The 18,008-nt window shown below is 46.2% G+C and overlaps 1 protein-coding gene across 1 annotated transcript in view; it reads right to left on the reverse strand.

Moving 5' to 3' along the window:
* The window catches only part of LOC135513393 (AT-rich interactive domain-containing protein 5B-like), a 92,227-nt gene that overhangs the window by 28,787 nt on the left and 45,432 nt on the right, over positions 1-18,008 (reverse strand). The window lies entirely within an intron of this gene.

The following is an 18,008-nucleotide window of genomic DNA, read 5'->3' on the forward strand; positions in this document are numbered from 1 at the left end:
TATCAATGTCAGTTATATTATATTGTTACCGTGTTGTCAGTGTGATCAGTGTTATCATTATTACCAATGTGTTATTATATTATTATATTATTACCAATGTGTGATTATATTATCCGTGTTATCATATTATCCAATGTGTTATCAGTGTGATCAATGTGTTATCATATGTGATCAATGTGATCCGTGTTGTCAGTGTGATCCGTGTTATCCAATGTGTTGTCAGTGTGATCATGTTATATTATTATCAATGTGATCCTATGTTGTCAGTGTGATCCGTGTGATCCGTGTTGTCAGTGTGATCCGTGTTGTCAGTGTGATCAGTGTTGTCAGTGTGATCAGTGTGATCCGTGTTGTCAGTGTGATCCGTGTGATCCGTGTTGTCAGTGTGATCCGTGTTGTCAGTGTGATCAGTGTTGTCAGTGTGATCAGTGTGATCCGTGTTGTCAGTGTTGTCAGTGTTGTCAGTGTGATCAGTGTTGTCAGTGTGATCAGTGTTGTCAGTGTGGGCAGTGTTGTCAGTGTGATAAGTGTGATCAGTGTTGTCAGTGTGATCAGTGTTGTCAGTGTGATCAGTGTGATCCGTGTGATCCGTGTGATCCGTGTGATCCGTGTTGTCAGTGTGATCCGTGTTGTCAGTGTGATCAGTGTTGTCAGTGTGATCAGTGTTGTCAGTGTGATCAGTGTGATCAGTGTTGTCAGTGTGATCGGTGTGATCCGTGTTGTCAGTGTGATCCGTGTTGTCAGTGTGATCCGTGTTGTCAGTGTGATCCGTGTTGTCAGTGTGATCAGTGTTGTCAGTGTGATCCGTGTTGTCAGTGTGATCAGTGTTGTCAGTGAGATCCGTGTTGTCAGTGTGATCCGTGTTGTCAGTGTGATCAGTGTTGTCAGTGAGATCAGTGTTGTCAGTGTGATCCGTGTGATCCCTGTTGTCAGTGTGATCCGTGTTGTCAGTGTGATCCGTGTTGTCAGTGTGATCCGTGTTGTCAGTGTGATCAGTGTTGTCAGTGTGATCAGTGTGATCAGTGTTGTCAGTGTGATCAGTGTTGTCAGTGTGATCAGTGTTGTCAGTGTGATCAGTGTGATCAGTGTTGTCAGTGTGATCAGTGTGATCAGTGTTGTCAGTGTGATCAGTGTTGTCAGTGTGATCAGTGTTGTCAGTGTGATCAGTGTTGTCAGTGTGATCAGTGTTGTCAGTGTGACTACTATGCCCTTTTCTGTTTTGTCGGGTCTTTTCAATGACTTTCAGAGGGAGAGACACCAAGCAACACCCTGGGAGACAGAGAGAATAAACACCCTCTACAACATCCTGGGAGACAGAGAGAATAAACACCCTCTACAACACCCTGGGAGACAGAGAGAATAAACACCCTCTACAACACCCTGGGAGACAGAGAGAATAAACACCCTCTACAACACCCTTGGAGACAGAGAGAATAAACACCCTCTACAACACCCTGGGAGACAGAGAATAAACACCCTCTACAACACCCTGGGAGACAGAGAATAAACACCCTCTACAACACCCTGGGAGACATAGAGAATAAACACCCTCTACAACACCCTGGGAGACAGAGAGAATAAACACCCTCTACAACACCCTGGGAGACATGGGAGACATAGAGAATAAACACCCTCTACAACACCCTGGGAGACATAGAGAATAAACACCCTGGGAGACAGAGAGAATAAACACCCTACAACACCCTGGGAGACAGAGAGAATAAACACCCTGGGAGACATAGAGAATAAACACCCTCTACAACACCCTGGGAGACATAGAGAATAAACACCCTCTACAACACCCTGGGAGACAGAGAGAATAAACACCCTCTACAACACCCTGGGAGACAGAGAGAATAAACACCCTCTACAACACCCTGGGAGACATAGAGAATAAACACCCTCAGAGAGAATAAACACCCTCTACACACCCTGGGAGACAGAGAGAATAAACACCCTCTACAACACCCTGGGAGACAGAGAGAATAAACACCCTCTACAACACCCTGGGAGACAGAGAGAATAAACACCCTCTACAACACCCTGGGAGACAGAGAGAATAAACACCCTCTACAACACCCTGGGAGACAGAGAGAATAAACACCCTCTACAACACCCTGGGAGACAGAGAGAATAAACACCCTGGGAGACAGAGAGAATAAACACCCTCTACAACACCCTGGGAGACAGAGAGAATAAACACCCTCTACAACACCCTGGGAGACAGAGAGAATAAACACCCTCTACAACACCCTGGGAGACAGAGAGAATAAACACCCTCTACAACACCCTGGGAGACAGAGAGAATAAACACCCTCTACAACACCCTGGGAGACAGAGAGAATAAACACCCTCTACAACACCCTGGGAGACAGAGAGAATAAACACCCTCTACAACACCCTGGGAGACAGAGAGAATAAACACCCTCTACAACACCCTGGGAGACAGAGAGAATAAACACCCTCTACAACACCCTGGGAGACAGAGAGAATAAACACCCTCTACAACACCCTGGGAGTCAAAGAGAATAAACACCCTCTACAACACCCTGGGAGACATAGAGAATAAACACCCTCTACAACACCCTGGGAGACATAGAGAATAAACACCCTCTACAACACCCTGGGAGACAGAGAGAATAAACACCCTCTACAACACCCTGGGAGACATAGAGAATAAACACCCTAGAGAATAAACACCCTTGCTACAACACCCTGGGAGATTGTAGAGAATAAACACCCTCTACAACACCCTGGGAGACATAGAGAATAAACACCCTCTACAACACCCTGGGAGACAGAGAGAATAAACACCCTCTACAACACCCTGGGAGACATAGAGAAGGGTAGGATTTGGAGGGGTGACAGGGAGGGTGGGGGGTGACAGTGGGATTTGGGGGGTGACAGGGAGGGTGGGGGGGTGACAGTGGGATTTGGGGGTGACAGGGAGGGTGGGGGCGTGACAGTGAGGGTGGGGGGGTGACAGGGAGGGTGGGGGCGTGACAATGAGGGTGGGGGGTGTGACAGGGAGGGTGGGGGGTGACAGTGAGGGTGGGGGGTGACAGTGAGGGTGGGGGGGTGACAGGGAGGGTGGGGGGTGACAGGGAGGGTGGGGGGTGACAAGGTATCAACACTCAGGCTTTCTAGGGTTCTTCAGTTAGTGACTAATGACCTACTGTACAGTTCTGGTCCTGTCAGCAGCTCCTTTCCCATGACTCAATCTAATGATTTAGAATTACCACAGAGAGGCTGCTATTAAAGGGCCGGTGCCAAACCATGGATTTATTCGCCTCAGAGCGGTAACTGTGGAACTTCCAAAATGTTTCATATTTAAGGAAATGTTTGCAACAACCCCCAGCTTGCAGTGGCATGATTGTCTGGCCATAATAACACATTAGTCATCATCTTGACTGGCTGTGGGCGGGGCTTGGCGTCCTGATCGGGAAGGGGGCGGGACTTGGCAACACTCAGCATATAAAAAGACACATTGTATTATTTGGTGAAAAACAAAATGAGAGTCCTCAGGATATGATGACTAACTCAACTATGGCTGCCTGGATGGAGGTGAGATACGTCTTTAAAGAATATAACATCATACACATTACTGGATAATGAAAAACAGATAAGTGGAATTTTTGTTGAAGGAATGGAGAGGGACTGCTGATTTATCAAGAGACATGGGGTTTGGGGTTTTATTTTATGTCAGAGGGGCAGAGTCACATTAATTAACCACAGTGTTGTCTCACAGCAATAACAGACAGTCAATACAACACTAGAGGACAGAGCAGTACCACAACACTAGAGGACAGAACAGTACTACAACACTAGAGGACAGAACAGCACCACAACACTAGAGGACAGAACAGTACTACAACACTAGAGGACAGAACAGTACCACAACACTAGAGGACAGAACAGTACCACAACACTAGAGGACAGAACAGTACCACAACACTAGAGGACAGAACAGTACCACAGCACTAGAGGACAGAACAGTACCACAACACTAGAGGACAGAACAGTACCACAACACTAGAGGACAGAACAGTACCACAACACTAGAGGACAGAACAGTACCACAACACTAGAGGACAGAACAGTACCACAACACTAGAGGACAGAACAGTACCACAACACTAGAGGACAGAACAGCACCACAACACTAGAGGACAGAACAGTACCACAACACTAGAGGACAGAACAGTACCACAACACTAGAGGACAGAACAGTACCACAACACTAGAGGACAGAACAGTACCAGAGGACAGAACAGTACCACAACACTAGAGGACAGAACAGTACCACAACACTAGAGGACAGAACAGTACCACAACACTAGAGGACAGAACAGTACCACAACACTAGAGGACAGAACAGTACCACAACACTAGAGGACAGAACAGTACCACAACACTAGAGGACAGAACAGTACCACAACACTAGAGACAGAACAGACAGAACAGAACAGTACCACAACACTAGAGGACAGAACAGTACCACAACACTAGAGGACAGAACAGTACCACAACACTAGAGGACAGAACAGTACCACAACACTAGAGGACAGAACAGTACCACAACACTAGAGGACAGAACAGTACCACAACACTAGAGGACAGAACAGTACCACAACACTAGAGGACAGAACAGTACCACAACACTAGAGGACAGAACAGTACCACAACACTAGAGGACAGAACAGTACCACAACACTAGAGGACAGAACAGTACCACAACACTAGAGGACAGAACAGTACCACAACACTAGAGGACAGAACAGTACCACAACACTAGAGGACAGAACAGTACCACAACACTAGAGGACAGAACAGTACCACAACACTAGAGGACAGAACAGTACCACAACACTAGAGGACAGAACAGTACCACAACACTAGAGGACAGAACAGCACCACAACACTAGAGGACAGAACAGTACCACAACACTAGAGGACAGAACAGTACCACAACACTAGAGGACAGAACAGTACCACAACACTAGAGGACAGAACAGTACCACAACACTAGAGGACAGAACAGTACCACAACACTAGAGGACAGAACAGTACCACAACACTAGAGGACAGAACAGTACCACAACACTAGAGGACAGAACAGTACCACAACACTAGAGGACAGAACAGTACCACAACACTAGAGGACAGAACAGTACCACAACACTAGAGGACAGAACAGTACCACAACACTAGAGGACAGAACAGTACCACAACACTAGAGGACAGAACAGTACCACAGAGGACAGAACAGTACCACAACACTAGAGGACAGAACAGTACCACAACACTAGAGGACAGAACAGCACCACAACACTAGAGGACAGAACAGTACCACAACACTAGAGGACAGAACAGTACCACAACACTAGAGGACAGAACAGTACCACAACACTAGAGGACAGAACAGTACCACAACACTAGAGGACAGAACAGTACCACAACACTAGAGGACAGAACAGTACCACAACACTAGAGGACAGAACAGTACCACAACACTAGAGGACAGAACAGTACCACAACACTAGAGGACAGAACAGCACCACAACACTAGAGGACAGAACAGTACCACAACACTAGAGGACAGAACAGTACCACAACACTAGAGGACAGAACAGTACCACAACACTAGAGGACAGAACAGTACCACAACACTAGAGGACAGAACAGTACCACAACACTAGAGGACAGAACAGTACCACAACACTAGAGGACAGAACAGCACCCCACAACACCAGAGGACAGAACAGCACCACAACACTAGAGGACAGAACAGTACTACAACACTAGAGGACAGAACAGTACCACAACACTAGAGGACAGAACAGCACCACAACACTAGAGGACAGAACAGTACCACAGCACTAGAGGACAGAACAGTACCACAACACTAGAGGACAGAACAGCACCACAACACTAGAGGACAGAACAGTACCACAACACTAGAGGACAGAACAGCACCACAACACTAGAGGACAGAACAGTACCACAACACTAGAGGACAGAACAGTACCACAACACTAGAGGACAGAACAGTACCACAACACTAGAGGACAGAACAGTACCACAACACTAGAGGACAGAACAGTACCACAACACTAGAGGACAGAACAGTACCACAACACTAGAGGACAGAACAGTACCACAACACTAGAGGACAGAACAGTACCACAACACTAGAGGACAGAACAGTACCACAACACTAGAGGACAGAACAGTACCACAACACTAGAGGACAGAACAGTACCACAACACTAGAGGACAGAACAGTACCACAACACTAGAGGACAGAACAGTACCACAACACTAGAGGACAGAACAGTACCACACAACAGAACAGTACCACAACACTAGAGGACAGAACAGTACCACAACACTAGAGGACAGAACAGTACCACAACACTAGAGGACAGAACAGTACCACAACACTAGAGGACAGAACAGTACCACAACACTAGAGGACAGAACAGAACAGTACCACAACACTAGAGGACAGAACAGTACCACAACACTAGAGGACAGAACAGTACCACAACACTAGAGGACAGAACAGTACCACAACACTAGAGGACAGAACAGTACCACAACACTAGAGGACAGAACAGTACCACAACACTAGAGGACAGAACAGTACCACAGCACTAGAGGACAGAACAGTACCACACAACACTAGAGGACAGAACAGTACCACAACACTAGAGGACAGAACAGTACCACAACACTAGAGGACAGAACAGTACCACAACACTAGAGGACAGAACAGTACCACAACACTAGAGGACAGAACAGTACCACAACACTAGAGGACAGAACAGCACCACAACACTAGAGGACAGAACAGTACCACAACACTAGAGGACAGAACAGTACCACAACACTAGAGGACAGAACAGTACCACAACACTAGAGGACAGAACAGTACCACAACACTAGAGGACAGAACAGTACCACAACACTAGAGGACAGAACACAACACTAGTACCACAACACTAGAGGACAGAACAGTACCACAACACTAGAGGACAGAACAGTACCACAACACTAGAGGACAGAACAGCACCACAACACTAGAGGACAGAACAGTACCACAACACTAGAGGACAGAACAGCACCACAACACTAGAGGACAGAACAGTACCACAACACTAGAGGACAGAACAGCACCACAACACTAGAGGACAGAACAGTACCACAACACTAGAGGACAGAACAGCACCACAACACTAGAGGACAGAACAGTACTACAACACTAGAGGACAGAACAGCACCACAACACTAGAGGACAGAACAGCACCACAACACTAGAGGACAGAACAGTACCACAACACTAGAGGACAGAACAGTACCACAACACTAGAGGACAGAACAGTACCACAACACTAGAGGACAGAACAGTACCACAACACCAGAGGACAGAACAGCACCACAACACTAGAGGACAGAACAGTACTACAACACTAGAGGACAGAACAGTACCACAACACTAGAGGACAGAACAGCACCACAACACTAGAGGACAGAGCAGTACCACAGCACTAGAGGACAGAACAGTACCACAACACTAGAGGACAGAACAGCACCACAACACTAGAGGACAGAACAGTACCACAACACTAGAGGACAGAACAGCACCACAACACTAGAGGACAGAACAGTACCACAACACTAGAGGACAGAACAGTACCACAACACTAGAGGACAGAACAGTACCACAACACTAGAGGACAGAACAGTACCACAACACTAGAGGACAGAACAGTACCACAACACTAGAGGACAGAACAGTACCACAACACTAGAGGACAGAACAGTACCACAACACTAGAGGACAGAACAGTACCACAACACTAGAGGACAGAACAGTACCACAACACTAGAGGACAGAACAGTACCACAACACTAGAGGACAGAACAGTACCACAACACTAGAGGACAGAACAGTACCACAACACTAGAGGACAGAACAGTACCACAACACTAGAGGACAGAACAGTACCACAACACTAGAGGACAGAACAGTACCACAACACTAGAGGACAGAACAGTACCACAACACTAGAGGACAGAACAGTACCACAACACTAGAGGACAGAACAGTACCACAACACTAGAGGACAGAACAGTACCACAACACTAGAGGACAGAACAGTACCACAACACTAGAGGACAGAACAGTACCACAACACTAGAGGACAGAACAGTACCACAACACTAGAGGACAGAACAGTACCACAACACTAGAGGACAGAACAGTACCACAACACTAGAGGACAGAACAGTACCACAACACTAGAGGACAGAACAGTACCACAACACTAGAGGACAGAACAGTACCACAACACTAGAGGACAGAACAGTACCACAACACTAGAGGACAGAACAGTACCACAACACTAGAGGACAGAACAGTACCACAACACTAGAACAGTACCACAACACTAGAGGACAGAACAGTACCACAACACTAGAGGACAGAACAGTACCACAACACTTCAGAGGACAGAACAGTACCACAACACTAGAGGACAGAACAGTACCACAACACTAGAGGACAGAACAGTACAACAACACTAGAGGACAGAACAGTACCACAACACTAGAGGACAGAACAGTACCACAACACTTCATATAGAGGACAGAACAGTACCACAACACTAGAGGACAGAACAGTACCACAACACTAGAGGACAGAACAGTACCACAACACTAGAGGACAGAACAGTACCACAACACTAGAGGACAGAACAGTACCACAACACTAGAGGACAGAACAGTACCACAACACTAGAGGACAGAACAGTACCACAACACTAGAGGACAGAACAGTACCACAACACTAGAGGACAGAACAGTACCACAACACTAGAGGACAGAACAGTACCACAACACTTCAGAACAGTACCACAACACTAGAGGACAGAACAGTACCACAACACTAGAGGACAGAACAGTACCACAACACTAGAGGACAGAGGACAGAACAGTACCACAACACTAGAGGACAGAACAGTACCACAACACTAGAGGACAGAACAGTACCACAACACTTCAGAACAGCCCACAACACTAGAGGACAGAACAGTACCACAGCACTAGAGGACAGAACAGTACCACAACACTAGAGGACAGAACAGTACCACAACACTAGAGGACAGAACAGTACCACAACACTAGAGGACAGAGCAGCACCACAACACTAGAGGACAGAACAGTACCACAACACTAGAGGACAGAACAGTACCACAACACTAGAGGACAGAACAGTACCACAACACTTCATATAGAGGACAGAACAGTACCACAACACTAGAGGACAGAACAGTACCACAACACTTCATATAGAGGACAGAACAGTACCACAGCACTAGAGGACAGAACAGTACCACAACACTAGAGGACAGAGCAGCACCACAACACTAGAGGACAGAACAGTACCACAACACTAGAGGACAGAGCAGCACCACAACACTAGAGGACAGAACAGTACAACAACACTAGAGGACAGAACAGTACCACAACACTAGAGGACAGAACAGTACCACAACACTAGAGGACAGAACAGTACCACAACACTAGAGGACAGAACAGCACCACAACACTAGAGGACAGAACAGCACCACAACACTAGAGGACAGAACAGTACCACAACACTAGAGGACAGAACAGTACCACAACACTAGAGGACAGACAGAACAGTACCACAACACTAGAGGACAGAACAGTACCACAACACTAGAGGACAGAACAGTACCACAACACTAGAGGACAGAACAGTACCACAGCACTTCAACATAGAGGACAGAGCAGCACCACAACACTAGAGGACAGAACAGTACCACAACACTAGAGGACAGAACAGTACCACAACACTAGAGGACAGAACAGTACCACAACACTAGAGGACAGAACAGTACCACAACACTAGAGGACAGAACAGTACCACAACACTAGAGGACAGAACAGTACCACAACACTAGAGGACAGAACAGTACCACAACACTAGAGGGCAGAACAGTACCACAACACTAGAAGACAGAACAGTACCACAACACTAGAGGACAGAACAGTACCACAACACTAGAGGACAGAACAGTACCACAACACTAGAGGACAGAACAGTACCACAACACTTCATATAGAGGACAGAGCAGTACCACAACACTAGAGGGCAGAACAGTACCACAACACTAGAGGACAGAACAGTACCACAACACTAGAGGACAGAACAGTACCACAACACTAGAGGACAGAACAGTACCACAGCACTTCATATAGAGGACAGAACAGCACCACAACACTAGAGGACAGAACAGTACCACAACACTAGAGGACAGAACAGTACCACAACACTAGAGGACAGAACAGTACCACAACACTAGAGGACAGAACAGTACCACAACACTAGAGGACAGAACAGGACCACAACACGAGAGGACAGAACAGTACCACAGAGGACTTCAGTATAGAGGACAGAACAGCACCACAACACTAGAGGACAGAACAGTACCACAACACTAGAGGACAGAACAGTACCACAACACTAGAGGACAGAACAGTACCACAACACTAGAGGACAGAACAGTACCACAGTACTTCTTATAGAGGACAGAGCAGCACCACAACACTAGAGGACAGAACAGTACCACAACACTAGAGGACAGAACAGTACCACAACACTAGAGGACAGAACAGTACCACAACACTAGAGGACAGAACAGTACCACAGTACTTCTTATAGAGGACAGAGCAGCACCACAACACTAGAGGACAGAACAGTACCACAGCACTAGAGGACAGAACAGTACCACAACACTTCATATAGAGGACAGAGCAGTACCACAACACTTCATATAGAGGGAGAACTGACAACTAGAGGACGGACTTTGAAATAAAGTAACAAAAAACAGTAGAGTTTTTCCTTCCACCCCTGCTCTCACAATACTCTGAGTCCCAGATTTCGATGTGCTGAGTCCATGTTGACTCACAGTTATGAGCATATCAGAGTGTTATAATGGACAATGAGACCAGTAAACTTCCAGCCTGAACAGCCCTGGTGACAATAATGAAAACATCATGCCTTGTAAACCAACTCAGAGAACAGAGGACACAGAGGGTGTGTCCCTAATGAAACCCTATTCCCTTCACAGTGCAGAGCTCTGGTCCATAGCAGGGCACTACATAGGGATTAGGGCTCTGGTCCATAGCAGGGCACTATATAGGGATTAGGGCTCTGGTCCATAGCAGGGCACTATATAGGGATTAGGGCTCTGGTCCATAGCAGGGCACTATATAGGGATTAGGGCTCTGGTCCATAGCAGGGCACTATATAGGGATTAGGGCTCTGGTCCATAGCAGGGCACTATATAGGGATTAGGGCTCTGGTCCATAGCAGGGCACTATATAGGGATTAGGGCTCTGGTCCATAGCAGGGCACTATATAGGGATTAGGGCTCTGGTCCATAGCAGGGCACTATATAGGGATTAGGGCTCTGGTCCATAGCAGGGCACTATATGGGGATTAGGGCTCTGGTCCATAGCAGGGCACTATATGGGGATTAGGGCTCTGGTCCATAGCAGGGCACTATATGGGGATTAGGGCTCTGGTCCATAGCAGGGCACTATATAGGGATTAGGGCTCTGGTCCATAGCAGGGCACTACATAGGGATTAGGGCTCTGGTCCATAGCAGGGCACTATATAGGGATTAGGGCTCTGGTCCATAGCAGGGCACTATATAGGATTAGGGCTCTGGTCCATAGCAGGGCACTATATAGGGATTAGGGCTCTGGTCCATAGCAGTCCATAGGGGCACTATATTAGGGCTCTGGTCCATTTAGGGCTCTGGTCCATAGCAGGGCACTATATAGGGATTAGGGCTCTGGTCCATAGCAGGGCACTATATAGGGATTAGGGCTCTGGTCCATAGCAGGGCACTATATAGGGATTAGGGCTCTGGTCCATAGCAGGGCACTATATAGGGATTAGGGCTCTGGTCCATAGCAGGGCACTATATAGGGATTAGGGCTCTGGTCCATAGCAGGGCACTATATAGGGGGCTCTGGTCCATTAGGGGGCTCTGGTCCATAGCAGGGCACTATATGGGGATTAGGGCTCTGGTCCATAGCAGGGCACTATATAGGGATTAGGGCTCTGGTCCATATCACGGCACTATATAGAGATTAGGGCTCTGGTCCATAGCAGGGCACTATATGGGGATTAGGGCTCTGGTCCATAGCAGGGCACTATATGGGGATTAGGGCTCTGGTCCATAGCAGGGCACTATATAGGGATTAGGGCTCTGGTCCATATCAGGGCACTATATAGGATTAGGGCTCTTCCAGGGCTCTGGTCCATAGCAGGGCACTATATAGGGATTAGGGCTCTGGTCCATAGCAGGGCACTATATCTGGGGATTAGGGCTCTGGTCCATAGCAGGGCACTATATAGGGATTAGGGCTCTGGTCCATATATAGGGATTAGGGCTCTGGTCCAGGGCACTATATAGGGATTAGGGCTCTGGTCCATAGCAGGGCACTATATAGGGATTAGGGGTCTCTGGTTAGGGCTCTGGTCCATAGCAGGGCACTATATAGGGATTAGGGCTCTGGTCCATAGCAGGGCACTATATAGGGATTAGGGCTCTGGTCCATAGCAGGGCACTATATAGTGATTAGGGCTCTGGTCCATAGCAGGGTACTATATAGGGATTAGGGCTCTGGTCCATAGCAGGGCACTATATAGGGATTAGGGCTCTGGTCCATATCACGGCACTATATAGAGATTAGGGCTCTGGTCAATAGCAGGGCACTATATAGGGAATAGGGCTCTGGTCAACAGTAGTGTTCTATATAGGGAATAGGGCTCTGGTCAACAGTAGTGTTCTATATAGGGAATAGGGCTCTGGTCAACAGTAGTGTTCTATATAGGGAATAGGGCTCTGGTCAACAGTAGTGTTCTATATAGGGAATAGGGCTCTGGTCAACAGTAGAGTTCTATATAGGGAATAGGGCCCTGGTCAACAGTAGTGTTCTATATAGGGAATAGGGCTCTCGTCAACAGTAGTGTTCTATATAGGGAATAGGGCTCTGGTCAACAGTAGTGTTCTATATAGGGAATAGGGCTCTGGTCAACAGTAGTGTTCTACTCATATTAAACATCTCCAATCCAAAATGAAATCTAGAATCGGCTTCCTATTTCACAACAAACCCTCCTTCACTCACGTCGCCAAACATACCCTCGTAAAACTGACTATACTACCGATCCTCAACTTTGGCGATGTCATTTACAAAATAGCCTCCAACACTCTACTCAGAAAACTGGATGCAGTCTATCACAATGCCATCCATTTTGTCACCAAAGCCCCATATACGGTGGGGCAAAAAAGTATTTAGTCAGCCACCAATTGTGCAAGTTCTCCCACTTAAAAAGATGAGAGAGGCCTGTAATTTTCATCATAGGTACACTTCAACTATGAGAGACAAAATGAGAAGAAAAAATCCAGAAAATCACATTGTCGGATTTTTAATGAATTTATTTGCAAATTATGGTGGAAAATAAGTATTTGGTCAATAACAAAAGTTTATCTCAATACTTTGTTATATACCCTTTGTTGGCAATGACAGAGGTCAACCGTTTTCTGTAAGTCTTCACAAGGTTTTCACACACTGTTGCTGGTATTTTGGCCCATTCCTCCATGCAGATCTCCTCTAGAGCAGTGATGTTTTGGGGCTGTTGCTGGGCAACACGGATTTTCAACTCCCTCCAAAGATTTTCTGTGGGGTTGAGATCTGGAGACTGGATGGCCACTCCAGGACCTTGAAATGCTTCTTACGAAGCCACTCCTTCGTTGCCCGGGCGGTGTGTTTGGGATCATTGTCATGCTGAAAGACCCAGCCACGTTTCATCTTCAATGCCTTTGCTGATGGAAGGAGGTTTTCACTCAAAATCTCACGATACATGGCCTCATTCATTCTTTCCTTTCCACGGATCAGTCGTCCTGGTCCCTTTGCAGAAAAACAGCCCCAAAGCATGATGTTTCCTCCCCCATGCTTCACAGTAGGTATGGTGTTCTTTGGATGCAACTCAGCATTCTTTGTCCTCCAAACACGACGAGTTGAGTTTTTACCAAAAAGTTCTATTTTGGTTTCATCAGACCATATGACATTCTCCCAATCTTCTTCTGGATCATCCAAATGCTCACTAGCAAACTTCAGACGGGCCTGGACATGTACTGACTTAAGCAGGGGGACACGTCTGGCACTGCAGGATTTGAGTCCCTGGTGGCGTAGTATGTTACTAATGGTAGGCTTTGTTACTTTGGTCCCAGCTCTCTGCAGATCATTCACTAGGTCAAACGGGGGTTGTGGTTCTGGGATTTTTGCTCACCGTTCTTGTGATCATTTTGACCCCACTGGGTGAGATCTTGCGTGGAGCCACAGATCGAGTGAGATTATCAGTGGTCTTGTATGTCTTCAATTTCCTAATAATTGCTCCAACAGTTGATTTCTTCAAGCCAAGCTGCTTACCTATTGCAGATTCAGTCTTCCCAGCCTGGTGCAGGTCTACAATTTTGTTTCTGGTGTCCTTTGACAGCTCTTTGGTCTTGTCCATAGTGGAGTTTGGAGTGTGACTGTTTGAGGTTGTGGACAGGTGTCTTTTATACTGATAACAAGTTCAAACAGGTGCCATTAATACAGGTAACGAGTGGAGGACAGAGGAGCCTCTTAAAGAAGAAGTTACAGGTCTGTGAGAGCCAGAAATCTTGCTTGTTTGTTGGTGACCAAATACTTATTTTCCACCATAAATTAATTAATTAATTAATAAAAAATCCTACAATGTGATTTTCTGGATTTTTTTTCTCATTTTGTCTGTCATAGTTGAAGTGTTCCCATGATGAAAATAACAGGCCTCTCTCATCTTTTTAAGTGGGAGAACTTGCACAATTGGTGGCTGAGTAAATACTTTTTTGCCCCACTGTATATGGGGCTTTTTATGGGTTAGGGTGTGATATGAGTGGGCATTCTATGTTGCATGTCTAGTTAGTCTGTTTCTATGTGTTTTGGCCTGATATGGTTCTCAATCAGGGGCAGGTGTTTGTCGTTGTCTCTGATTGGGAACCATATTTAGGTAGCCTGTGTTGTATTGTGGTTCGTGGGTTATTGTCTATGTGAAGTTGCCTGTGTCTGCACTCGTTGGTCATAGCGTCACGTTGTTTTTGTTGCTCTTCGTGTTCGTCCTTCAATAAAAGAAGAGTGTATTCTAATCACGCTGTGCTTTGGTCTTCCCTTTACGACGATCGTGACACTAACAGTGAAATGCTGACTGACAGGCCCTTACCAACAATGCAGAGATATATTTTTTGAAATAGAAAAATAAATACACAATGAATAATGATAACTTGGCTATATACACGGGTGCCAATACTGAGTTGATGTGCAGGGGTACCAGGTAATAACATGGCTATATACACAGGGTACCAGGTAATAACATGGCTATATACACAGGGTACCAGGTAATAACATGGCTATATACACGGGGTACCAGGTAATAACATGGTTATATACACGGGGTACCAGTACCGAGACGATGTGCAGGGGTACCAGGTAATAACATGGCTATATACACAGGGTACCAGATAATAACATGGTTATATACACAGGGTACCAGTACCTAGACGATGTGCAGGGGTACCAGGTAATAATATGGCTATATACAGGAAGTACCAGGTAATAACATGGCTATATACAGGGGGTACCAGGTAATAACATGGCTATATACATGTACAAGGTAATAACATGGTTATATACAGGAAGTACCAGGTAATAACAGTACCTAGACGATGTGCAGGGGTACCAGGTAATAACATGGCTATATACACAGGGTACCAGGTAATAACATGGCTATATACAGGGGTTACCAGTACCGAGACGATGTGCAGGGGTACCAGGTAATACCATGGCTATATACAGGGGGTACCAGGTAATAACATGGCTATATACACGGGGTCAAGACGATGTGCAGGGATACCAGACCTGACCTCTACCTCATCATACTGCATGCTACAGACCTCTACCTCATCATACTGCATGCTACAGACATGACCACTACTTCATCATACTGCATGCTACAGACATGACCTCTACTTCATCATACTGCATGCTACAGACCTCTACTTCATCATACTGCATGCTACAGACATGACCTCTACTTCATATATATCCCATTTAGCAGACAGCTTTTGTCCAAAGCGACTTACATCATACTCGGCTGGGGCCACTACTTTTACATACCTGGGTGGTCCCAGCGGGACATCTACCTCATCATACTGCATGCTGGCGTGCCTCTACTTCGCCATGCTCTACCGACTGAGCCACACAGGACCCCCATACTTCATCATACTGCATGCTACAGACATGACCTCTACCTCATCATACTGCATGCTACAGACATGACCTCTACTTCACCATACTGCATGCTACAGACCTGCCTCTTCATCATACTGCATGCTACAGACATGACCTCTAATTCATCACACTGCATGCTACAGACCTCTACTTCATCATACTGCATGCTACAGACATGACCTCTATCATCATACTGCATGCTACAGACATGACCTCTACCTCATCATACTGCATGCTACAGACATGACCTCTACCTCATCATACTGCATGCTACAGACCTCTACCTCATCATACTGCATGCTACAGACCTCTACTTCATCATACTGCATGCTACAGACATGACCTCTACTTCATCATACTGCATGCTACAGACCTCTACTTCATCATACTGCATGCTACAGACATGACCTCTACCTCATCATACTGCATGCTACAGACATGACCTCTACTTCATCATACTGCATGCTACAGACATGACTCTACCTCATCATACTGCATGCTACAGACATGACCTCTACTTCATCATACTGCATGCTACAGACATGACATCTACCTCATCATACTGCATGCTACAGACATGACCTCTACTTCATCATACTGCATGCTACAGACCTCTACCTCATCATACTGCATGCTACAGACCTCTACCTCATCATACTGCATGCTACAGACATGACCTCTACCTCATCATACTGCATGCTACAGACATGACCTCTACTTCAACATACTGCATGCTACAGACCTCTACCTCATCATACTGCATGCTACAGACATGCTACAGACATGACCTCTACTTCATCATACTGCATGCTACAGACCTCTTCCTCATCATACTGCATGATACAGACATGACCTCTAGTTCATCATACTGCATGCTACAGACCTCTACTTCATCATACTGCATGCTACAGACATGACATCTACCTCATCATACTGCATGCTACAGACATGACCTCTACTTCATCATACTGCATGCTACAGACCTCTACCTCATCATACTGCATGCTACAGACCTCTACCTCATCATACTGCATGCTACAGACATGACCTCTACCTCATCATACTGCATGCTACAGACATGACCTCTACTTCATCATACTGCATGCTACAGACCTCTACCTCATCATACTGCATGCTACAGACATGACCTCTACTTCATCATACTGCATGCTACAGACCTCTTCCTCATCATACTGCATGATACAGACATGACCTCTAGTTCATCATACTGCATGCTACAGACATGACATCTACCTCATCATACTGCATGCTACAGACATGACCTCTACTTCATCATACTGCATGCTACAGACATGACCTCTACCTCATCATACTGCATGCTACAGACATGACCTCTACTTCATCATACTGCATGCTACAGACATGACCTCTACTTCATCATACTGCATGCTACAGACCTCTACCTCATCATACTGCATGCTACAGACATGACATCTACCTCATCATACTGCATGCTACAGACCTCTACCTCATCATACTGCATGCTACAGACATGACCTCTACTTCATCATACTGCATGCTACAGACATGACCTCTACCTCATCATACTGCACGCTACAGACATGACCTC

Source organism: Oncorhynchus masou, chromosome 24 (assembly GCF_036934945.1).
Source record: "Oncorhynchus masou masou isolate Uvic2021 chromosome 24, UVic_Omas_1.1, whole genome shotgun sequence".
Classification (NCBI taxonomy): domain Eukaryota; kingdom Metazoa; phylum Chordata; class Actinopteri; order Salmoniformes; family Salmonidae; genus Oncorhynchus; species Oncorhynchus masou.